This window comes from Cygnus atratus, chromosome 18 (assembly GCF_013377495.2).
Source record: "Cygnus atratus isolate AKBS03 ecotype Queensland, Australia chromosome 18, CAtr_DNAZoo_HiC_assembly, whole genome shotgun sequence".
NCBI classification, from domain to species: domain Eukaryota; kingdom Metazoa; phylum Chordata; class Aves; order Anseriformes; family Anatidae; genus Cygnus; species Cygnus atratus.
Window position 1 is genome coordinate 8,669,225 of NC_066379.1, and position 23,673 is coordinate 8,692,897.

A 23,673-nucleotide genomic window follows, 5' to 3' on the forward strand; every position below is an offset into this window, starting at 1 on the left:
AAATATAATAACACTGGGCAGACAGGTACAGAACCTCAGCACTTCTGTCATGGGTCACGTAGGCAAACCCGTGTGCTATGTATTGAACTCATGCGAAGCCATTTGGCATTACGGTACCTGACTGTCACTTACACATACAGGTACACTAGCAGCTCGGACACACTCCTGTGCTAAGTGGAGGAAGAGCTTAGTGCCACAGTGCAGAGGATTTGAGACAGTGGAAACAGTGCTTCACTTCGGTACCAGATAAATAGATATTTCTGTGGCAGCCCATTTAGAAACCTGGCATGCCTTCCTTCCAACCAAACAGTTTTTATCTTGGGTCTCAATTATTTGTTTCAGTGACATCCCCTTGTGATCTGTCCCAGCTAGCTAGAAGGTGTATGAAATAGAGCAGCTATTAGGACTCATTAGCATTAGTGGCCTTCAGCAGGTGCTGTGAACCACACGCAGAGTGCTAGGTACTGTACAGGTCACAGCAAGGAGCAGCCATGCCTCAGAGAAGATGCAACTAAAGTGAGCGATATGTGTGTGAGCAATACGTCAGTTCCCAGGCTTAGAACATGTCTTACAGTACGTATGTGCTTCTCAGTCGTTTAACAGATCTGACCTTAACCACAACTTCTATAGGACTTTACCAGATAGCAACGACAAACCACATAAATGTATTTTCATTCCTCATGTCAAGCCATTAGGTGAGCATCCTGTCTCCACTGCAGAACACAATGCCTAGTGCTAAGAACACCATGTCTAACACTCAGCAAGCAAAGTGTAAGAAAGTATCTCAAGCACATTCTGAAACAGAGAAGGCAAATCCCAGTTAAAGATTATTAAATATATAAACCCATATCATGACTTTATGATACTAGCTGGTTTTTGTTTGTTGTTTTGTTTTGTTTTTAATTTTTGAGCATGATGGCGGCTTGGTAAAGTGCAGAACATGTTGGAGAAAACAGCTAAAGAGGCACAGACAAGGAACTGCAAGCAATGAGAACAGCACATCACGCAGCAGCCATGCCATGAGCACTTTAATCACTACTCACGATTTTGCAGACATATCTAAGAGAACCTTAATAGGGGATTTCATGCTCTGTTCCTTCATTGGACAACCACAAATTGCACTCATCTGACATCAGAGCAGACCACTGACCATAGGCTCAGAAAAATGCTTTCACAGAGATCCCAATGAGAGCCTCTCCCTCATCCTGCCATTACTCGGTAATCAGTGTGACCCAGTTGGGACTGAGAGGGCCAAGGACTTGCAAAAGACTTAAGCACATGCTTAAGACTGAGCACAAGAATAGTCCTAGTGAAGTGAGGCACGTTTATGGGTGATTTCACAGAGCTGGACTGAACTCTGCAACTGCTAGGCATTTCTACTGATTGCATCTGCATCAATAAAAGGATTGTTTCGCTAACAACTATCAGCCGGGTGTTACATGGAAGGGAAAGGTGAAGAGATGAGAAATCAAGAGGGAAAGTTGGTTGCTTAGGGAAAATCAGGGACTGAAGAAAGACTTCTTGGCTCTTCAAACAATTACAAAACTTCCCCAGCTCCCCGAAGGGAGAGCTCAAGTGAGCTGCCTGTCATAGTTGTGACTGTAGTGTTCATAAAGGTCAGCCTGGCCACAGGAAAACACAGGCACAGCCAAATGCCAGACATTTGTTTGGCTTTAAGAGTCACTTACTGCTTTAAAAACTGCAAATGACATGCAACACAAAGCAGGAGCGCACCAGGACTTGTGCAGGGAGCACATGGGAAGCCTGCATGCCAGCAGCGCTCGTGGCTCACAGAAGTGAGGCCCAGCATGGGTCTGGGCTCCTGACCTCCTCCAGGCCATCGCCTGACCCAGCCCCTTGGAAAAGTCACTGAAGTCTCAGTGACTTCAGAGAGGTTAATCAGTGGTGGAGGACGGAACAAGCCAAGTTCCTCATCTGGGAGGTGGCACTGGGACCTCACGAGCAGGGCCAGGACTCGCAGGACTTGTTGGTTATTTCTGGTCTGCTGGACAACCGCAGATAAAAGCTCAATTCCTCAGTTTCCCCTCTGTAAAATGAGGTTAATGGTATTGACCTCTTGTGAAGCACTACTGGACAGAGATATTCCCCTATTTCAGAAGGGAGGTAACAGAAGTCTGCCTGATGTATATTTACACACTTTATGGCCCGAATGGCTTTCTGTGTGTGCTGTGTGGTATCATGGGGCTGCTGTCTCCTCTGGGCTCTGCAGAGCGCTGCTGCAGCACAAATCAGCAGTTAAATGAACACACACCGTGCGTTAGGATCTGAACTATTGCATTCGGTCAGTTATTGGACGGGTGACCAGACTGAAACAGAAATTTCTTCTTCTCCGAGGGCAGGCAGCCAAAAGACCAGCGTTTACCAAACAATGTGCAGACAGAGCATCCCAAGCATTCCTCATGGGAAGCGTAAGCCTCTGCTCTAGCCCGTGTGTGATGGGGAGCGCGGGGGGCAGGCCAGGGTGGCCCCACGCCACCACCCAGAGCCACGGGGCTGTGGGGATCACACTTGGCTCACTGAGCCCAGAACCAGGCCCCGTGCCCCGTAAGGGCATCCAGGGTGTCTGCAGGCAGACCGATGCTCTGAGCACGGCCCCTCTCCGCATGTTTTTTCAAAAGTTTTTTTGTCATATTTTTTAAATCTTCACTAACCGCTGTGACCCTTGCGTCCCCTCATCATTTTATACATACCTGAGGTCAGGTCCTGCGAGTGCACAAAGCCTGCCCTGGAAGCACAAATGCAGGACCGAGGCGTGTGGGCCCAGCGACGCACTGAGGGGACACCCGCAGCGGGACGATGGTGACGGCCCAGCCTTCCTCAGCTAGGCCCGAAAGCTCCAGCCCCAGCCCTCTGCGAGCCCTGAGGTTAAAACAACTGGGCTGCCACGGAGCTGGAAGCGAGGGGCTCTGGGGAAAGGCCTCGGGCTGAGCCCTCCTGGCACCGGGCCCTCGCCCTCGGTGGGTGCGGGGAGCCCCGGAGCGCGGGGCCGGGCCGGGCCGCCAGGGGGAGCACGGCGGCCGCCCCGCGGGGCCAGCCCGGGCCGGGGCCCGCAGCCCTCGGAGGGACCGAACCGGCCGGGCGACGTGTGGGGACGGGCACGGTTCCACAGGTGTGTCTGTGTGTGTGTCTGTGCGCAGAGGAGTGTGTGTGCACACACGCACGCGCTTACGCAGCTACCTACAATCTGCACTTTTTTTCCCCCTCAAGGCATTTTATTGTTTTGTTAATTCCCAGGGTATAATCTGTTTTGCATTAAGTGGGATGTTAAGCATCTAATTGTCAAGTGCTGATAAGCCATGGGAAATTTTATTACAAGATAGGCATCAGCTGAATGGAGATAAAACGCGTCAGATGGCAAGGTGAGATTTCCAGGTGAGATCAGGCTACCTACTTGAGAATACCAGAACCGAAGGCATGCCAGACTGATCTGCAGAAAAGCTACAGGTGGAAATGGACAAATTGAGGAGTTACAGATCAAGATCTGCTACCACCAACTGCTCCACGTTCCCAGCTGTGCATGGCATTGACGGTGTGCACCTGGACTGATGGCATCACTGGGGAAAGGCCTCAAGCTTCCAGCATTTGATGTAAAACCTGTCATTTACACTTACAAGTACCACAGCACCTATAAATACTGTCAAGCACCCGTAAGTACCAGAGCACAGACTGTAAACATGTTTTTCTGTCCTCTTTTATCTCTCCGAATCAGACAGAATTTGCAGACAGAATTTGGCCCCAGCCTGACGGGTGCAGTCTCAGAGCCAGTCCCTTGCCATCCAGCCCTGCCGTGTGTAGTTCATGCCCTTGTAGATGAACATCAGACACACGTTTGCATTTCAAGCTGAGCTTATTGTCAGCCCAAGTAATTGCTTGATCTTATGAACAGCAGCGTTACCTTGTGCTTCCTCCTGTCTGTATGTGTCACACCGTCTCTTAATGTAGGCAGCGAAGTCTCTGAGTAGAGACTCTTCTTCCATCTGCTGCAGGGCCCCCGAGGCTGTGTGACTCTCAGCATGCGCCATACATCTAGTATCAACATCCAATATTAGGGTGTCACAGGCTGCTCTGGGTCCTGGTCCATTGGTTTTACAATTAGAAGTCATCAGTTGTCAGTAAGCTGTAGTCTGGAGCAGCACAAACAGAAGGGGAGCAAAATGTGTCCTCTCTGCACCAGCTCTTCAATAACAGCTCCTCCATCAGGCTCAGCATTGCATCAGCCGGGTCCTACTTATCTCCGTGACCTCCTGATACTTGCTGCTCTCTGTCATGATTTTGGAATGGCAGAAGTAGATGCAGAGATTGGGTTTTGTGATGCTAACAGACTTTGAGCCTTTTAACCTCAAGTACTATTTGTTTTGATTGGCACTTCCTCTACAAGCGAACAAGAACGGGGCTGGCTCTCCGGAGCAGCGCTGCGGTTAGCTGCTTCCGACCAGAGCCTGGAAGTGACAGCACGCCTGCCTCTAGCCCATCCCGCAGACCTCTGATGGTCCTGGCTGGGGAAGCTGCACAGGTAAAGGAACTTACACGTGCTCTGAACTTTGTGAGCTTACTGGCAGCTAGAGAAGAGGAGAAAAACACTCCTCTGGCAGAGGCCTCTGGCACTGGAAGAGTCAGGCCCTTTAATTCCTTAAACCAAACTTTGGACATCACCCTGCACCGTTGCTCACCCTGTGCTATCACCTAACCCTGGCCAAAACGATGCTGATTTCTGACTGTTTCACACCCCTCTGCACAGCTGGGAATGGTCACAGCAGGTACCACCCAGGGGCATTTCAGGCCCCAGGATATTTCAATGTCATCTGCATTAGCATTTATTTCTCTCAAGAGGCAGCACCTGCTGTTGATGGACTCAGAAACAGCCCTCGCAGGGCACCCAGCTGCTCCCAAACAAGTGCCCAGCACCTCCTGTCCATACATTAAATCACACCAGCACAGAGGAGGGGTTCATGCCCCAGCTTAGTGTGCTCCTGGGCTGCTGAAACTGAGGTCTTCTTGGCAGGTCCCACCCTCAAGAAGTTTTGCATTAAATGAGTGTCCATTTAGTGAATGGCTCAGCTAAAATAATCTTTTCCTCCTCTCTGGACTGCCCTGACAATTTTCTCCTACTCTCCAGAGACTGGTTGGAATTTCTGTCCTATTTACCATTCTTTTCTTTTTATTTTTTTCTAAAAGATGGCTATTTTCAGGTCCCTGAAATTCCCTGGTTATTCAGTGTTGTAAAACAACTGCCAATAAGCTCGCTTTCAGTTCTGAATAAGCAGCTTTTTTTCCTTTTACTTTCATTTTTTTCCCATTTCTGCTACAGAAAGTGGGAGAGGAAGTCAAGGTGGAAGCATTTAAAAATTTTCTACGTATTTTAGGGACAAAAGCAATTGTCTCTTCAGAAGGTATTTTTACGAAACATTCACTTCATCAGTTGTCAGGTGACTCTATTATGCACAGTGCTGCTGCAGGCAAGGTAACGACAAAAACTGAATTACACTGTATGTAAAATTAAGCTCATATTCCCAGCTGCACCAGAGCTGCCTTCAGATGGGGTGTGTGACAGCCCTGCCTGCAACTGGCCGCTGGTGACTCAGCAGCCGCTGGTGACTCAGCATGCCCAGCACCCGGGGAAGTGCCTCCAGCAGTTCTTACAAGAGCTGAATCAGACCCTAATTGCATTTTAGCCTCGTAAGTGAAACACTCTTCTGACAACTGCGCTTTGCAGCTCCAAGTCAGTTTTTGTATCTGCTCTAAACTAGCTTCCCCTGTCTTTTTGTCAGAGACATTCCCCCACTGGCTTCTTGACCCAAAATGGATTGAATTTCAACACTGGAATTATTTGAGCTCAGATCTTGTGTGTGTTGCTTGCAGTTACTGTAGGGATCTGAGAGACTTTTGACGTGAAACCCTTTGGCTCCAAATCAGCATTTGCAAACACAGAACTTTTTTTTTTTCTCTCTTCTCTCTCTCTTTCTTTTTTTTTCTTTTTTTTTTTCTTTGCCTCAAGGTGTAATGTACATTCTTTGGGTCAAAAAAAGCCATCTACTGCTATTAGGACTTCTAGAACATTGTTATTAAATCATTTAACATGAGATCAGGCACTGCCACGAGTTTAGCATGACATGTTTACTGATTTGAAGCTGTCCCTGCACTGGCTGATGGATCACCCTGTGCGCTGTTCCCTCACTGACAATTCCCAATTCTCCCCATTTACGTACAAACCAAACCCTCTCACTATCCTAGGTGATTTTTTTTACTGGCAAATAAAATATCTTAGAAATACCTAAGTGCCTGCCAAGCTGTAGCTATTGTAAAGCACTGTTGTTCCATTAACTAACGTGTTAGAAAGACTTAATCAATTCAGCTGACAAGGCAATCTCTTGCTGGCCTTCCTTTCACAATAACCCCTCTCCTAGCCCCTATCCCAGTGCTGTGGAGGTGTACTCTGCCTCTCAGACCTTTGCCAGCTTTCTCTAGGATGAAATTCCCAGTGGTAAAGGAAGCTTGTTAAAAAATGTGGGGTGGAGGTAAGAAAAATTTTCAGTTGCTTTGTAACTAATGGTGCTCTGCTTTGTTGCCCCTGACATTTCTGGCCTCCTGGCTGCAGCCCAGCTCTGTCTCTTCCCCACGTCCCACCCGCGGGAAGCCCACGAGGAATGGCTGGACACCCCTGAGCCAGCTGTGCCCACTGCTCGAGGGCAAAGTCCTACTGCAGCATGGGCAACTGAAAGCCATGTGTGATATCTGGAGGGAACATCCTCCTGAGTTACTGACCACTTTTTGCTCTGAATGGAAGTCACCACACACTTGGCTGCCAGGGCTGCCCCTGGTGCAGATGCCAGCCTGGCCGTGCCATGCCGATGCCGATGCCAGCCCCTCAGCACGCATGTGGGAAAAGCACAGCACACCCACACTCAGAGTCACAGGCTCCAGTCCCAGCTGAGTCAACTCAGCCCCTTATTTTCGCAGAGAGGATACGAGGAATCTGATTGAGCTTATCATGTGTGTACGGGGCAGGGAGTGGCTCCTTGGCTTCAAAGAGCAGATAAGGCCATCAAAGTGATTGCCATCTTTAAACACTGCCTACTTACTCACCAGACCTGAGCACGGGTGGATTCAGACTCCAAGCCTCTCACTCCAGTAACCGAGTGGATGAGTTTGCTGCTCCTCTTAGCTCGCAGTGTCAGCGCCGCCCTGGGGAGAAGAGAGTCATTCCTACTTTCTGCTTACTCATCAGCAACACCTTTGTTAGAAACTTTGCCCTGGGACACAACACAGCCTCGTACAGATTGCCGGGGGATCCTGAGCCCCTGGGATGGCTGAGGGTGTCAGGCTGCCAGCCTGGGAGCAGGATCTGCCCCCCCCTTCTGTTCCCTGGGGCCGTCACACTGACACATGTGGGAAGTAAAGGTGCTGTGTTAGGACACGGTATGGGGCTCGGCTGTGAAGACAGCCACCTGGGAAGGAGAGGAGTCCTGTTTAATCCCAGGGGCCTGTTCCTGCTGCACAAGTGGAAAGGAAAAGCAGGATGGCAAGTTCCCTACCCTGGTGAGAACAGGAGACAGGAGGCACCACCCTCGCAGGGAGCCAGGGTGCCAGCAAGGAGGCAGAAGTGGATGCAACAAAGTGAACTCTCGTGGTTGGCTCAGGGCAGGAGTAGGGACAAGACAATCCTCTGCCAAGGGCTTTGCTTCACCCAGCACCACCTCACTGGAACTCAGATGGAAAGAATTTCACTTGCGGGCAGGAGGGCAAGTCAGATACAGTATCTCAGCACACTACCCCACCCTGTGCTAGGCTTGTCCTAGGTTTTGATATGCAGTGTGCAAATCTGGAATGCATTCATAAATAAATGTCAAATTCTCAGATGTATTGTCAGCCTTAAAGAAAACTCGCAGACTTAATTAAAAATCCCACTCTTTCTTTGACTCATGACCTGAGTCACATCTGCAGCCTTGCTGCGTTTTGAACGTGTAACACAAATGCACAGAAATAAAGTCAATACTTATCAACTTCAAGAAGCCAGCAAGACGATTGCTCCGGTGTTTGAGAAAGTCATCTGTAAGCTGTGGCAACAGAGGTTCAACACCTCTGAGGCATTCCTGTGCAATACACTTAGAAGTGATACGCAGATAGCAGTTTATTTAAATCACAAGATGCCACGAATCGGCTCCCATGGTTCTTGCCCAATCAGTAGATTTTGCTGCACTTCAGATATTTTCCTGCATCAGATGACAGCACAGACCCACAGGGATCCGGATGCCCAACAATAAAAATCTCCTCATAGGGGGTTGACACAGTAAACCCCTGGAAATAAATTCCGTTTGTTCCAAGATTCCCATCCCTGACAGCTGGGTGCGGGCTTTGTTTCTGACCCTGGGAAGACAGCACTCCTGCCTGGTGCTCGGGGTGGAAGGGAAGGCAGCTATGACCATTTACCCCATGGGACACTCGGGGTTGGCCATTTCCCCTTTCCTTCCAGCCTCAGAGCAGCAGCCAAGGGCTGCAGGCAGGACACTTGCTGCTCCATGCATCAGGTCGGGTCGGGCCATGCTCGCGGCCACTGCTGCCCCGCTGCTTGCCCTGGACCCCTGCAGCACCTGTCCCACTTGTGCGGGATGAGAGGCGTTCCAGGATCACAGCCCTGCCACAACTGATGGAGGCAATGAAACCAGCAGAAGGCACCTCGCCCTCATGCACACAGGATGTTTTGGCACTGTCCTGTGAGAAGGCTTCATCCAAACCACCACAAAGCCCACCACTTCCATGGGCTCAGGATGGGGTCTGTCTCAGAGTCTTCCCTTTCCCAGGACAAGCTCGTTCTGGACCCGTTTTGGCTTGTCACAAAACCACTGGCAAACACCCACTGATTTCAGCAGTGGATGTGCTGTAGCAAAGCTCACTACAAACAGGGCTAACTCCCTACGTCGCCTTCCCTTTGAACACATAGCCCAGCCCCGTGGCTGGTCCAAGGGTTCTTTGTGCTGGCCACACCATGCCCAGCCCGCAGTGCCTGAGCGAGGCAACGCGCTGCTGCCAGCCCTGGCAGGGAAGGCTTTGCCCAGAGAGCACACTCAGGCTCTTAACTTCCCTTTAGTCGGTTGATTGAGCAGACATGACCTGCCAGGCTCTCTTTCAGGCCTATTTTCTACAATAAGAGAATTTCACCATGCTACTGTGTCTTATTTGCTGCTAATACGATAACAGGCATTTATAGCTGATGTTAATGGGCGTTTATACCTGATGACACGCACACGGCAAACAAAGACAAAGGGCCAGCTCCTGTCCTGTTGACATCTACCATTTTTCAACACTGGCAGCGTACATGTAAGAGCAAGCAGAGTACAGCTTAGTAATTTTGCAAACCAAGCTGTCAACCTTCAGTGCCAGGAAATCTATCTACCTGTTGCAAAATGCAACCTGAACACCACAGCATTATAACATCTGCGCTGCCTGCTCATGACTACCGTTAATAAAGGGTACCCACCTCCTTTTTTAGTAAAGCAATGTGGTCTGTATTTAGGGTTGTGTTAGGAGTTTAGCACTTTTTCTATAACTCTTTTATTCTGAGAGATTAGAGCTCGGTCATAAAAATTTTATTCTGGAGAGATGTTTAGCAGAGACACTGCCTCGGCTCAAATGCAAGCACCATTTGGTAGCAACCTAAAAATCCTCCCTTCAAGCTCCAAAGTGTCAGGACCGTGATTCCAGTGTAAGCATTCTTCCAGAGAGGTTATTTGTGGTCCCATCAGTTCCACCAGACCCCAGCCCACACAGTGACCATGGTCTCGTTTAAGACTCACAAAGATCAGGGGGAATTTTCCCATCACCTTCCAGGACCCTACCAAAAGGTAGCTCTCTACCAAATTTTCATTCCTTTGTCTTTTAGCTGTGATTTTACCTAAACCAAGCCTAAACTCAGCAGGCCAGCTCTGCCCAGTATAGCACGTAAGCATGAGCTTCAGTGCCAGGATTTATGAATGGACTTAAAAGCTTTGCTGATGTCAGAACTGAGCATCCTTTTTGGTCATTTTTCACGCCCAAACACTGCTAGAGCTGCTTTTCAGAGCCTGCTCTGCTATACCGCTTGCGAAGTGCTCAATCTCCAACCATTGTTGGCAGCTACAGTGATCCCTCTCCACTCTGAGAATGCATCATTAATTGTGGAATTTGGATGCTGGTGGATGTCTTTACAGTTTCCAGACTCTCGCTGTTGAGAAAGTAGATCCTATAAAAGGACTCCGTGGGATTATTTCCTGCTTAGAAAATAAAGAAAATAAAATCCAGGAATTTAGTCCACTTCGGACCTACTGAAGACTGAAGGTCAGGCTTTAACCTTAGCTACTCTGCTGCCAGTCCAGAACACATGCCGGAAAGTTAATGGAATTACTTCAGACTTTCCCCAGCAGAGCTGAGATCAGACACGGGCCCACACTGTCTGGAGATGGAGATATTCTGAGCCAGACTCTTCACCCTCAGCCTTGGGAACATTTTCATAATGGAACATGATGTTTGCAAAAACTAGTCCAGAGGTGGCTTCTCCGTCTCTAAATATGTCAAGAGCAAATTGGCAAGCCAACTGCTCCGACCCTGGAATGCACAGGAAATAGCTGTGACTATACTTACCCATAAAAGCAGTGGCTTAATTCCCACCACCAAAATGGTTTCTAACATGTCATGCTCACAGTAGCTTTGATAAAAGGCCATAACACACTGTATGCCCCTTAAATGGCTTTTAAATCTCAGCCCAACCGTTTCATTATGAGCTCATTAAAAGATGACTGTTCCCTCAGACTGGCTGTGGTCACACAGCAGAACACGAGGTAATTGGAACCACTTCCCTGATCTTGTATAAATGTGTAATATAGCAGTCAACGTAAACCTTAGCTTCACTTGCCAATGTTGCCATACAAATCAGTACACTAGACTTGGCAGCAGTTCAGCCAAATTTGGCACAAGCTCTAAGCTAGTTCGTTTCACAGTTAAGAAAAACAAATCTGTATCATGAACATGCTTCAGAGCACTCATTTCTGTTTTGTTTTCGCAAAAAATAAGGCAAGATTCGGCTTTGATTTACTTGGGTGTAAATCCAGAGTAACTCCCCTGGTTTTGATTCTTCCAGGTTTCTGTTGGTCTGTATGTGACCATGAGGTGGCTCTAGATCTGACCTAGGGGTGATTCAACCAGGCAAGATACATTTTTTCACTATGTCATTAGCATCACAAATTTATTCATACAAACTGATTCACAGTGGAACCAATATGGGAACGAACCAGTATCAGAGCTGGTACAGATACTGGAACACATACTGACTTAGCAGGGTCACTGGTGTTGCTGAAATCCTGTGTCAGAACCTTTAATTTAACAATCTTGTTTCAAAAGTTCATTAACTGCAAGCAACAATCCACTCTGGCATAAGAAAAGTCAAGCAAGCAAGAACATAATTTGCTTTTAACTTTGAAATAATTTTCTAACTTATATCCACCAGGGACAGGTGTTTTTTGACTAGTGCTTTTTTGGTTGTTTTTCTTCCAAAAAGTATTACTGTCTGTGAAAAGCTATCCTTGTCTTAAATTTTGATTCTTTTCTTGTAAGAGGAGAGATAATGCAAATTCAGTACTTATGTTCTGAAATTTCAGATAAAAGAAAATTAAGTTAAATATATCACAGTACAAGGTAATTTTGTTTGTAAAGGATTTTAAGAGAAACTAAAAGTGGACAAGGCCATGTTCAGGACTACAACTTTTTTACAGTGAAAAACTTATCACCCTTCCATTAAAGTGGGCTAATTTCAATAGCCAATAAAGCAGGTTTAATTTCATTTAGAGACTGATTAATTCCAGTAGTGCTATTTGAATCCCATACATTTAACACAACGTTGATTAAAGGCCTAACACCACACTTGGCACAGGAGCCAGCCCCTAGCAGCACCGCACGCCAACAGGGAACGCGGCACAGAACGGTGACAGCCTCCCCATAACATCCAGCAATACACATCTCCTTTAAGTACCTAATTTTGTGTTTTCTACTAACCACGCTGACATTTAGAAAAGACTTCAAATGATCCATAGCAACACGCAGCGCTGCACAGAGCCCTCGGCTAACCCTAACACCGCTTGCACTGCCCTGCATGGTAGCACACAGACACAGCCCGCTTCAAAAGCGAGGTAAAACAGCAAAGCAGCAGAAACTTGGAGGAACACGGCGGCAGTCTGGGGGCGAGGCCACGGGCCCAAGCCAAGTGAAGGCGTTAACAAGACACCTTCAGAAGGGCTGGGAAGCACCAGACTTCCAAGTCCAGCAGCAGAAATCGGGGTTGCTGCGGCCTTCAGGAACTTGTAGGAGCACGTGGTAGGGATGGAATGAGAGCTCAGCTGAAACACAAGGGGCTTAAGAGAAAGATATTTTAAGCATGTGTCCTGTACCAGAAAGGGTACCGTGACTGGAACTTGTATGCCTTTAGCATGACAGAAAGAAGGCCACATTAGACGAAATAACAAATGACGTTGTGTTTGTGCAGCATTTCTGTAACATTTGTCACAAAATATGCCCCAATACTCAATAATTTGGATACGTATCCCACCCTTGAAATGCAGCTATGCCAGAAGCATAAAATAGCAGTTGCCTAAAATAGATTTTTCTGCATGGCAATTAGAGGAAAAAAGGAATGTGACATGCTTGTGCCCTGCTGCCGGGCTTGTGCGGGACCCTGGGTGGGGAAGGACTGGCGGCCTCCCCTCTGCCGCCTCAGCCCCACCGCACTCTGTACTCTCTAGTTTAGCTCCATCAAGCTCCATCTGAATAATTAGTTAGGCATTTCGGCCGCCTGCGCTGCTGAAGGTGGCTTCTGAACCTCCCTGTTCTGTACTTAGAGACCGTCCTTCATTTCCAGCTTAAATTTATCCACGGCCAGCTTATAAACACTTGTCCTCTGGCCAGAATCGGGGTTCACACTGATTCAAACCCATTGAAATTAATGAGGTTTTTTCCCCATTGACTTCAACGAGCCTTGAATTAAGGCCCTGTGTGTGGACAAAAAGGCTTGGGGCAGTTTTCGTAAGAGGAGAGTTTTATCCTGTTGATCTTGGCCTGTCTCTTCAGCCTGCTGTGAACTGTCTGCCTTATTTTAATGCTGTATTCTCATCCTGTCCTAGTGCAAAACTCCTATTGAAATCCAGGACGGTGTTGCCAAGTTGTTATTAATTACCGTGCTTCTCGAGGCTCAGGCCTGCAAACTGATCCGCATGAGCTCAGAGGTCTCTCTTCAAGGATCTCCTTTCAGGATCTAGGCTCCAGGTCTACAAGAAGCAAGCACCAAAGGGACAATCTGGTCGGCAGCGCATGCTCTCTCAGCTCTGCTGGCCGCACCGGTGCCCCTGCAGCCCCAAGGAGCACACAAGCTCGGCGCTGCTGGATTTTAACAGGAGGGCAGGCGGCCAGCAGGGACACAGCCGGGTACAGGGAGCCTTGCCTTGAAACCTTTCAGTCCAAAACAGCCAGCTTTTTGCTTGCCAGAGTTTCAGTACAGTTCAGCCGTGCGGGAGGAGGGCACAGCTCAGATCCCATTCTGAGGATGGCAGAAGAAAGCCGAGCTTCTCTGCGAGGGCTGAGGGCTGAGAGAGGGAACAGTTGCTGTTCAACTCGACTGTTTGGCTGCAGCACAGACCACCTCTTACCCCAACAAACAGCAAGACGTCACGCAGGATGCACATGAGGTCAAAGTGTATTGATATGTGGGCATTTTATTGCATCTTCAGCACTAGGAAATCCTTCTTTGATTCAAATGGGGATCAGGACTAGTTTGCCCTGCCTTCATTACCAGACCTAGTGCTGGGTGGTGCCAGGACCACATTAAAAGCAAGTTTCGGATACACTTGTGTTGTTCATTTTAGCTGAATGGTGAAAAAAGCTGGAAAAAGCTGTTTTGCAGTAGAAACAGAAAAATCTCAAGTAGTTATTAAAAAAAGTTATGAGCTCTTCAATTAGACCACAGGCATTTTATAAGGCAAGCAGGTCAGGACGTACTTTACTCCCTGAACCTGAAATGTTAAAATAATCATGTTAGGTATTTGCATAGAATTATGTAGGGTGAGTTTGGATCTCACTAATCCAGCGAGTCAGATGCCTGTAAAAATAAATAAGAACCTAAAAAAGAATGACATCAGCCGTAACTACTTCTTCTGCTCCACATTTGGCAGGTAAAAATCAGCAAGAAACTGACTGCATTATACTGACTGGGCTCTGCGCCTGTTTCCCATCATGTAGGGAGCCATGCCAAACTCCTGACACAATAGCAATTTTTGCCCAATGCCAACTATTCCCAGCCTGGCAGTATGAATGCGCAGCCGTCTCCTGAGGTCATGGAACTGTAATGGCATCCAAACTGCAACGGGCATCGCTGCTTTAGGAGGTGAAATGGCTGTTGCATGTGAGACCACTTCCAGCGAGCCACTGGCTTTGAAGACAAGCTGTCAGAAGACAAGTTACAGTGACACCAGACCAGGCCACCCTCATTGAAGTCCCAGCTCATGCCAGGCAGCAGGACATGGAGCAGCGGCCTCCAGAGAGCCTGGAAAACATCTGGGTCAGGAGAACTGCTGGTGCCCCAAGGTCAGGTATCCGTGTGAGCTCTGACATAGCTACTGTCGGTCACGGGAAGTGACAAGGGACTTGTATTTAGATGTGCTCCACTCAGTCGGTGCAGTGATAACAAAAGCACTTTACTGCTCTGTGTCCTTCCATGGGGACGGGGACATCTGAAAACTGCACAGCAGAATTTAGTGGCTAGATTGTAATTCACTGCAGTTTCCGACAGCTCTTCCTCTCTTTTATGGCTGATCATCATGTCCTCTGTATCGAACGCTGGGTGGAATCATGCTGGCTTAATAATATACTTCTACTGAGACAGACAAGCTAAAAAGATGTAATTACGTGTTTAACAGCCACGAAGCAGCATGCCCTGCACATGTCCTGTCTGTAAGACAGACCCTTGTCTTCCTGCTGGAGCATCACAGTGGCAGTGCTGAACCTGCCCAGCTGATGAGGTGCCAACCCTCTGTAAGTAACTCAGGAAAGTTGAAACGTCCTTAAAGCTCACTGTGGCATGGGGTATGAACATGCTGGAAGGCAGAACACAGCACTGCTGGAGCACCTGTGTCCACAAAGCCGCTGGGCACAGGCTGGTAGGGGTAACTCCACAGGTGTTGTCACCACAGACGGTGGCCGTGTTGAGCTGGGCTGTGCTGAGCCTTGCTCAGGGCCATGTGCCTCCACCTTCACCACTGCCCATCACCGGCTGCCACCACCGGCACTTTTACCTGAAACAGGACAAGAGGCTGTGCCCTGTGAGGCAGACAAGCACAGCAGGGCAGGACAGCTGCAATGTACAAGAGTGTTGCTCTCTTTTTTTTCTTTTTCCTGGCACCGGTGCTCCCTTCTCGTGCACACTTGAAGCATCTCCAGATGCAGCATGGTCTCTGTGATGCTGCGTTGGAAAACCTGCTCCTCTCAACTCTGGTACCAAGCTCTCAGGCTGTCTTCAGCAAACCTGCTCCTATCAGCCCTGCTGCAAAAGCAATATCCCTTCCCCTGTCGGGCATCCCAGTTGACTCTCACTGTCCTTGTGCCCTCCACCACAACACAACAAGGTAACGTGGGAGAAGCCTAGGGCATCTCAATTAAATATGGTAACGAACAACAGGCTGAACAGCCAGCGGCACAAAGCCCTCTGATCTGAATCCCTCTGAGGGGCAGCTTCTGTACAGACTGGACCGAGAGCAAATCAAGTTCCTCTCTGTGTATCCTGGCCCTGGCAGCAGCAGTTTGGGTGGATTCAGAAATCCCAGGGCCCAAACAGCAAGCTAGCAAGAAAGGAAATATTCCCACCACTCTCTCTCACTTAAGTAATCCAACCTATATTCTGTGATCAGAAGGAAAGAGATGAAAGAAAAGTTCTCAGAGCTTCATGGAAAGTGGATTGAAAGTCATCCAGCTGCTTAAAATTTCCTTTAAAAACAAACAAAAAAATGACAGTATTTTGAGCAGCTCCAGTGATGAGCCTTGCAGAAGGCAGCACCGATAGAGAGCTCCAGCTGCCTCGGGGAGCACAGGTGCTGCCCAGGCACAGACCCCATCTCACACAGGGGCAAGTTACCAGCACCAAAACGAGTGCTGAAGGAGTGTGGTGTGACCCACAGGGACTGCCATGTGATTCTGGTAGCCCAGCCAGCAGAGAGAGGGGCAAGAACGTGCACCCAGGCAAATGGCGAGGTGTAGCTGGTACCTGCAGTGATGCGTATCGCTCTAAGAGCTGATTCACGCGTCTGTAACCCACTTCTGCACAGGACTGACAGCGGTTCTTTCCAAAGATTAAGCAAGAGTATTCTATTTATGCCAAAACCATCTCACGGAAGCACTCCAGCGTGCAAACTCGTCAACCAAGTGCAGACACCAGCACTGGCAGGCGTGCAGGAGGCTAGCTCGCGTGCAGAGACCAGAAGCTGTGCCTGCAGCCGGTGGGAGCGGGCAGGAGAGGCGGCTGGGCCACCAGCACCCTGCACTGCCAAGGCACAGCCCCCACAGGGTGCTCCTCCGTCACCCCCTGCTGCTGCCTCTCCTGCTCTGCTGGACAAGATGTGAAAGCATTCCCAGCGCCGAATAAGCCGCAGGCAGGCGGCTGGGAAGATCCCACTTGGGCTTTCCTCAGTGCGCTGTGATCTTGTGAGGCTTCGAAAGACTTTTTCTTCCCACTGCACGTTAGCAATTCATTGAGGGGTTTCTACAGGTCTGAAAGGGAACAGATGGACAAACTTGTAGTGTGTGGAGTGCTTGAGTGGAAGAACTGCAAAAACTTCTCCAAGAGACCAGCAACAAGCCACATCAAGAGGTTCAATTGCCTGCGGCCTGTCCCAGAGAAGGCAGGGCCAGAGGGAGCTGAGATGGCCACAGGTGAAAGCCGGCAGTCAGAAGAGCCGTGCATCGCCCAAGGCTCCCCAGACACCCTGCGTGACCCCAGGTAAGTCACTTCTCTTTCCCAGTTTCCTTCTCTGAAAGTGGTGATAAAACTTCACAGGGCGCTCAATTCATGAATGCTAAAAACATTAAAATACGACTGCAAAGATTCTCCCTAATTATGCAAATCTGCAAATAAAACAGCATTTGTAGGGGAGGAGAAGCCATGGGTGGGGCTGAGAACATCCAGATTTTGAAGTTTCCCCCAAGCAATCTCCTCCTCCTGTAGTTTCACAGAAAAGGACTGCTCTGACACACACTCTGCTCCTGTAGTGGGAATTTTGGTCACCAGTCCAGCAGTCTGATAGTATTATTTCTACATTTACTAATACTGGACAGAAAGCCATCCATGTTCCTAAAAACCTGCAAGTTTACAAGCTCTCACACAAACAAGCAGTTCCAACCACTGTGCTGTATTTGGAAGGCTGCTTTGAAAATCTGGCTTAGTATCACCTTTGGTTGCTAAATAAACTTGTCTGGAGATTAACCACAGCCCACACAAAAATAGCTACAAAACAGTTTTATGGCTCTGAGTAGAAAGGGGTGTTGGTAAAGGAGCTTGCCTGATTTTTTTAATTATTTTTTTTAAAGTTGAAATGTAAAAAAATACAATATAAGCTCTGTAAGCAGATTCCTCATGGTAAATAAATATGCAGAGATTCAGAGAATGCTAAGTGATCATTTTTAGAACATTTATTTTTGGCAGGGTAAACACTTTCAGACCCCAAGCAACTTCTCTGTGTGTACAGAATCCCCAACTGTGAAAACAAAACAAATAGCAGAGCTTCGTTTGTTGTAATCAGGAGGTTTTGCATGGCTGTTTAGAATAAAGCTGGATCGCATTTGGAGTAACTTGGAAATTCATTGTTTAGGCATTAGCCTCCAGTGGTAAACATCCTACAATATGTACATAACACAGCAACTATTTTTGTACTTCAAAGTCTCCTCTCCTAACTTGGGAAGGTGCAGGATACACACACGTCTTTTTTTTTCCTCAGAGGGAACGGTGGCTTCCTCGCCTCCCTTTGCCCAGCAGAGATCCCTCGTTGCACCGCACCAGACTCCACAAAGAAACCAGACACAAACACCAGACAGCAAACTGCAGTTGAGAAAAAGAACTCTTGAGAAATAGGAATTAATGAGGGGACTGCACAGCCCAGGAGCATTGGAGCCTTAATATTCCCCCCTCCTCTGGGCACGGGCTTTTTTTGTGTTGTGTGTATGTGGACAGGAACTCCCTGTTGACTCTTCAGGACTGAATATCCTGCAGATGAGGCAATCTGGACAAGAAGGACAGATGTTCAGCTGGTACACGAGACCACAGCCCTGCCAGCCCCAGAGCGCAGTCCCAGCTATCATCGTGCCCGCCTCACGTTCAGTGATCGCAGTTGGAGGAACGCAAGGTTTAGGAGCAGAGTTGACAAATGTGTCTTCTTATTCCGAGCAACCTAGTGGAAATCTGGCTGCTCAACACTTCTGCAAACACCCATCCGACCTGTCCCACGCCGCGCGTCCAGGGAATGAGCAGCCAATATTAGTCAACGAGCTGGGAAACGCCGGCTTGCCAAGGTCACGTAAGTCTGTGGCAGGAGAAGTAACAGGATCAGCTGGCTCCTCTCCTCTTTCTCAGCCACAAAACTTTCTTCCTCCCCTAACAATTACATATGTGGGTTTCCTTAACAGTTTCTTTTTACATTCCTGTTTAAACAGCACAGGGAAAAGGAAGAGGAGACTTGATGTGGAAAATTAGTTTTGGAAATGCTGAGCAGCGCGCATTTGCCAACTCCTGTTCCTCCAGTCAATTCATTTTAGCCACTCTTAGCTCTCACCGAAATGCTATTTTTAGGCTGCATGTCAGATTTCACAACTGAGACTGACAGGATTTTTCTAAAGGCTTTTCCCTGAGAATTAAAAATGGAAAACAACGTGGAAACTCTGCTCTGTGCTGCTGAGGCTCCACTGCAGCTACTCCAAGGCAAAGCTCCAAGGGACCCGACCTCGCAGAAACAGCTTGCTCAGCAGGCACCAGGAGATCACCAGCACAGGGGAGATGAGCAGGTCTCTCACAGCTAATGAGGCCACGTGGAGCCTGAAATGCTCCAGGGAGACCCTCTGCAGCAAAACAAGGCCCAGACATGGAGCAGGTCTTCAGAATACACAACTTTGTGATTAAATACCTCAGCTGTTGCTGGAGGTGCCAGGCTGCTCCTTGGGCTTCACCACCACGTCCTTGGCGGTGTCCTCTGAGCTGCAGCGCTTGCTGCTTGAAAGGAGAGGGGCAGAAATGCAGAGCTACACCTTTTGTTACAGTGAAATACCAGCAAGGCCTCCAGCAGGACAGCAGTCTCAGTGTACTGTCTGTTGAGCACCTGGCATGCCGTTGGCCATACACGTTAAGGAATCACAGTTTCTACATGGTTATTTCCGAAGCTAACAGGTGTCTGAAGCCAGTCTCCAACTCAGCCTTGCCATCCAATCAGAGGGAAATCGCAGCAGGTTTAACTCTGGGTATTTTTTAGGGGCAGATCTGTGGTTACAATCTCTGCCATGGCTATTTTGGTCAGCCCTCACGCATCCTGACAGCCCTTGCTGACAGAATGGGGGTGCAGCGAAAATGCATCATCCACACAGAAAATACTGGCTCAACCGAAAAAAAAGATCTTGCTGTAAAAGCTATGGCACTGCAACGTTGTGCAGCATTTTTATTCAATATCCACATGGATATTTGAGACTGCTGGATGATAATGCAGATCGTGTTTCAAATCTTCCAGGGCCATTTTTGCACAAGAAGCTCTGGACAAGTAATCCAGCTAGCTTTCAGTTTGCAGATCAATGTGCCCAGATATTTGATTACACAGCTCTTCCAAGGAAAATGGAGAGTCACTGTGCTAGCTGAGGGCGGTGAGTTCACACAGGTGTAACTGAGCGCAGAATCTGTCTCCCAAGGGTTTTCTGGTGCTTCCTGAAGCTGACAAGATTAATTTAGCAATTTGGAAATCTGTTGCCAAGCCCAAGTCCCCAGAAGACTGCATAGCAATAGGAAGATTAAAAGCAGATGGTTCAGCAACCAAGGTTTTATAGTCACACTTTTAACAGACTTAAAATTCTTGGGCTTCATATCAGCATCTTCATTCTTCCTTTCAATTCAGCATGTTAGTGTCTTTTGAGCACCTCCATAGGAAGTGAAGCCAAGCACACATCACGCTAACAATATGACCTCGATAAAATATATATACCTGTATGATAAGCTTAATAATAGGTTAAGGAAATGTTGATTCTAGCTCAAACAAAGCACTATGCAATTAGACCATCTCCATGTCGTATTTCTAATTTCCACAAAAGAATGCTGGAATTTAAAATATGAAGAGAGAGAACATTTCAGGGAGGGGCTTTAGCAGCTGGGCTTGTTAAGCACAATTTAAACACTGTTGCAGTTGACAAGAGCCTCCTCCAGTATGGTGAGCTGCTTGCAGAGGACCAAAGGTGGCTCCAGGCCCCGGTTCACGTTCATGAGCATTCACAGGACCCTTTTTGGCCACCCATGTAGAAGCTGAATGCCGGTGCAGGGTCAGCAGGGACACAACCGCCTTTTCTTCATGTCGCCTGCACTGAACAACCTCAGGACTTGCTTCTTAGAAGTCATTTCATCTAGATCTCTCAAAGGCACTCTGAGGGGACCAAGCAGCAACTATTTCTCTCCATGAATGGCAAAAAAGAGGCTTGCATTAACGGGCTTTCTGGCCCAGGGTGCCCCGTGACACTACCAGCCTCAGGGTATCCCAGGCATGAGTTGGAGGCTCTGCTGAGACAGATTTCCATCTTAGAGTTCAGGCCCATGTCAGCACACTCCCTGCTTCAGTGTAATGCAAGAGAAGTAAAGCACAAAGCTCAATACCAAAGCCTTCAGACGGAGAACGAAGCTGGCCTGATTCTCCCCATCCTCAAAAACAGACTTGCAGAAGTGTTTCTCATTTCTGGGTGCCCACGGTGAGCTCCTGCTTTCCTCTCTCCAAATGTCACATTGAAGACAAAGTTAGTTGCAAGGACAAAAAACTGCACCTGCAAAAACTGAGGAGGCCTGCTTTGAAAATCCAGCCCCCAAAATACATTTGGACACATGAATATAGCGGCCAAACCTCAACTTAAGTCTTCCATATGAAGTATAAGGAATCAAATAACCATCCAGAAAAGAGGTCTGCGAAATAACTTGGCTCGTAATATTTTCATTTGGGTTAAATTAAAATAATTGTAAATCTTCAGCACACACCACGAGAGCTTCATTCTGTGTAACACTGTACATATCCCATTAAGCTTCATACTCAGCTCAGTCCTACAAAAATGCCTTGAAAACCAGACCGAGTTGCCTTTCCTCCAGAAAGTGAGTCTACAGTAATCACAAAACTGCAAGAAAGCAGCTTAAGCTTTGTGAGGAAACCTCCTCCACTGCAGTTAACCAGAGCTAAAAGAGGCAGGGGAAAAGGAGGGGCAGGAGAAACATTCCTTGGAACGAGGTGGAAAAGCATCATTACACACTGATCTCTTTGAGCGGCGTTAAGCCTCAGCTGTGCATGAATTAGAGGCTAGTGCCAAGTCGACTATCTCACACATAAACATGCTTTATCTAATGATCCATTTGTAATGACTTCCAAGTTATGACTTCCTGGGCATCCTGGAGGTGTAAAGAAAGAAGGTATCCAGCCCCAAAGTTTCCTCGCACACAAACAATCGAGCGCGGCTTGCTGCAACTGAGCTCTGTGGGGAGCAAGAAGGCTCAGACATCATCTGCCAGGCTTTTCGCTAAATCTGGAGGATCAAGAAAAGCAAAGGAGGTGAAAATCACCTCTACTCACAACCCTATTAAATCATTGCTCATCACCATGGATCAGATGCTGATAACATGATGAGAAAGCTCAATCCCCGGGTTGGAATGAGAAGTTACAGCACAGCATATACGCGGTTGCTTGTGATAGCCACACTAACCCTGCTGCTGCTCCCTTCATCCTGGATCATCTCACCTGCAGCGTCTTCTCCTGACAACCTGAGGGTATTCGCAGACTGAGTGGGAGCAGAACACGGGAGGAAGCAGCATGCTTGCAGCCCCTGCCTTTGCTGTCCAGGTTCAAGGTGGCCCCAGGCAGGTGAAATACAGACACTCACTCCCAGGTGTGTGATGAGACTGCTCAGATCCTTCCAAGCCCAGCGCAGTTGCTTCTGGCCCTGTGGGATGACTCCACAACGCAGACACCACCACAAAGGTACCTTCCACGTCCCAGACCACCAGCATCCTAAAGACCTGAACTCTGGTCTTCACCCCGTACAGGAAGCTGTCGTGGAGGCCCGTAGAGAGTGCCCTGCATAACACAGGAACTCCTGCAGGCTCAGCACAGGGAGTGGCAGCTAGCCCTGAGAGTGAAACACACCGATATCCCCTGCTTCTCTCCTGAACATCAGTTTGGGTTCTCCTGGGACCCCTCAATCCTTGCTGTCTGCAGCATTGCAGAAACTCAGCCCTACCCATGGGGGCAAGGCACAGGAGCCGCTGATGCCTGGGTCCTCTTCCGGGAGCTCTCATTGACTTTGAGAGGCTTGGAAATAATCACGCCATTTCCCCAGTCCAGCAGTAAACAGAGTATTAAAATTCCCACCTCACAACTGCATTGGCACCAAGTGCCAACCTTAAAGAGTGTTAAAGAATCTTTGCTATGGGAGGCACAGAAGGGGAAAGGTTAATGAATAATTGGCACAATTCTGCTCATTAGTTCCTGTAGAAGAAGAGTTCAGAATAAGTTAAACCCCAACACATGAATTTATTTGCAGAGCTCTTTCTGAAATTGCTCCTTCATATTGGTGCCAATAAATCTTACATTCCAGCCATGCTTTTCTAATAGATACAGGCATAATTTCTTATTTCTAGCTGGCCAGATTCATGATGAAAAAAAAAAGGAAGAATAAAGCAAAAGCTGCATCTAGCATTTATCTATCTCTATCCTGCAGCCTTCTTTCTCATTTCTCCTGAAGCTCTCATATTCAAAGGCAGCCAAGCTCTCCACATGCAGCTTTAATGGAACACCTATCCCTCAGCACCAACTGCAGCATTCAGCCAGGACCACAGCTGCAAATAAAAACCATCGTGCACTTCCCAAACAAGCACAGCAATGACAGTGTAGATAATACCTTGTATCTCTGAAACAAGAGCCATCCAAAGATTTCAAAGTGCTTTACAGACATTCATAATTTAAAACAATCCACATCCTGCTAAAGGCAATGTTGGATCCTCACTTTGCCGATGAAGAATAGAGGCATTAAAAGATTAAGGGACTGGGGCACAGGGGTAAGGCAGCACTGGACAATGTCCTACTCACAAACCCATACATCACAGCAACTGAATTAGTGACGGCTTCTTCAGGCATTGTAACCATTGCCATATGCTTCTGAAGTTTGCTTTATATAATCCCTTTCTCTATTTTATTTCCTAAGCTACACTCTTAGATATTGTTTTCCCATCGCTATTACCCTCACCTTCATCCCTGACCTGAACATTGCTGTTTCATACCCATTCCAATCACACTGTCCAGTAGTCAGTGGTGACACTGGAATCCAAGGGCTTCTGCCATTTCCACACCATGCAGGCATGATCTGTGCTGGTGAAACAGC

At 47.9% G+C, this 23,673-nt stretch overlaps 1 long non-coding RNA gene across 13 annotated transcripts in view; it reads right to left on the reverse strand.

Annotated features, from left to right (window-relative positions):
• LOC126913529 (uncharacterized) overlaps positions 1-23,673 on the reverse strand; it is a 143,813-nt gene that overhangs the window by 48,335 nt on the left and 71,805 nt on the right. For 7 of the 13 annotated variants that reach the window (XR_007708996.1, XR_007709002.1, XR_007708993.1 and 4 more), the window contains exon 1: positions 3,917-4,281. This is a non-coding gene — a long non-coding RNA (uncharacterized LOC126913529). Of the gene's footprint in view, positions 1-3,916; positions 4,282-7,104; positions 7,204-23,673 lie in introns of those variants that run through there. The other 6 variants (XR_007708999.1, XR_007709000.1, XR_007709001.1 and 3 more) reach the window with 2 other exon arrangements.